General features: G+C 31.5%; 1 non-coding gene across 1 annotated transcript; it reads left to right on the forward strand.

Annotated features, from left to right (window-relative positions):
* The first annotated feature begins 228 nt into the window (after positions 1-228).
* On the forward strand, positions 229-336 carry LOC130984430 (small nucleolar RNA R71). The gene has a single exon (XR_009088368.1). It is a non-coding gene; the product is annotated as a small nucleolar RNA R71 (small nucleolar RNA).
* The last annotated feature ends 1,655 nt before the right edge of the window (positions 337-1,991 follow it).

Below are 1,991 nucleotides of genomic sequence, written 5' to 3' on the forward strand. Positions count from 1 at the left end.
ATTCAGAGCATTAATTTCAAGAACTCCCTTCCTCTGAGTTGTCTCATTACTCACAGGATTCATTTTAGAAGTGTACATGAACTGGTTATTTGCAACCATGTCAATGAGTTCCTGAGCTTCTGCAAGCGTCTTCTTTAGGTGAATAGATCCACCTGCAGAATGGTCCAATGACATCTTAGACAATTCAGACAGACCATCATAGAATATATCCAAGATGGTCCATTCTGAAAGCATGTCAGAAGGACACTTTTTGGTCAGTTGCTTGTATCTTTCCCAAGTTTCATAGAGGGATTCACCATCTTTCTGTCTGAAGGTTTGAACATCCACTCTAAGCTTGCTCAGCTTTTGAGGAGGAAAGAACTTGGCTAAGAAAGCCGTGACTAGCTTATCCCAAGAGTTCAGTATATCTTTAGGTTGAGAGTCCAACCATACTCTAGCTCTATCTCTTACAGCAAGAGGGAAAAGCATAAGCCTGTAGACCTCAGGATCAACCCCATTGGTCTTAACAGTATCACAGATCTGCAAGAATTCAGTTAAGAACTCAAAAGGATCTTCTGATGGAAGTCCATGAAACTTGCAGTTCTGTTGCATCAGAGAAACTAATTGAGGCTTTAGCTCAAATTTATTTGCTCCAATGGCAGGGATTGAGATGCTTCTTCCATGGAGGTTGGAATTTGGTTCAGTAAAGTCACCAAGCATCTTCCTTGCATTGTTGTTGGGTTCGGCCATGTATCCTTCTTTTTCGAGATTCTCTGTAAGGTTTTCTCTGGATTGTTGTGCTTTAGCTTCTCTTAGCTTCTTTTTCAGAGTCCTTTCAGGTTCAGGATCTGCTTCAACAAGAATGTCCTTGTCCTTGCTCCTGCTCATATAAAAAAGAAGGGAACAGAAAAGAAAGAGGAATCCTCTATGTCACAGTATAGAAATTCCTTTATGTGAGTAGAAAAAGGAGAAGAGAAAAATTCGAACACAGAGAGTAAGAGAGGGTTCGAATTTTAAGATGAAGAGAAGTGTTAGTAAATAAATAAATAAATAGAAAAAGATGAGAGGGAGAGAATTTCGAAAATTGTTTTTGAAAAATGGTTAGTGATTTTCGAAAATTAGAGATAGAAAAGTAGACAAAAAGTCAATTAGTTAGTTGAAAAAGATTTGAAAATCAATTCTGAAAAGATAAGAAGTTAGAAAAGATTTTGAAATTGATTTTGAAAAAGATATGATTTGAAAAAGATATGTTTGAAAAGATATGATTGAAAAAGATTTGATTGAAATTTATTTTGAAAAAGATTTGAAAAAGAAATTTAGAAAGATTTGAGTTTTAAAATTAAAATTGATTACTTGACTAACAAGAAACTAAAAGATATGATTCTAGAATTTAAAGATTGAAACTTTCTTAACAAGAAAGTAACAAACTTCAAATTTTGAATCAATCACATTAGTTGTTAGTAAAGTTTTCGAAATTTTGAAATGAAATTAAGAAAAAGATTTTGAAAATCAATGTTTAAAATTTTTGAAAATATTAAGAAAAAAATGAAAAAGATTTTATTTTTGAAAAAGATTTGAAAAGATAAGATTTTTTTTTAAAAAAAATGAAATCTTGACTTGACTAACAAGAAATAATTTATTTTAAAAACTTTTGACTAAGTCAACCCAAATATTTCGAAATTTATGAGAGAAATAAGGGAAAGATATTTTTTATTTTTGAATTTTTAATGATGAGAGAGAAAAACACAAAAACGACTCACAACATGAAAATTTTGGATCAAACCCAATGATGCATGCAAGAATACTATGAATGTCAAGATAAACACCAAGAACACTTTGAAGATCATGATGAACATCAAGAACTTATTTTTGAAAAATTTTCAAGAAAAGAAAAACATGCAAGACACCAAACTTAGAAATTTTTCATGTTTAGACACTAATAATTCAAAAATGCATATGAAAAACAAGAAAAGACACAACAAGAAAATATGAAGATCAAACAAGGAGACTTA

Source organism: Arachis stenosperma, chromosome 5, assembly GCF_014773155.1.
Source record: "Arachis stenosperma cultivar V10309 chromosome 5, arast.V10309.gnm1.PFL2, whole genome shotgun sequence".
Classification (NCBI taxonomy): domain Eukaryota; kingdom Viridiplantae; phylum Streptophyta; class Magnoliopsida; order Fabales; family Fabaceae; genus Arachis; species Arachis stenosperma.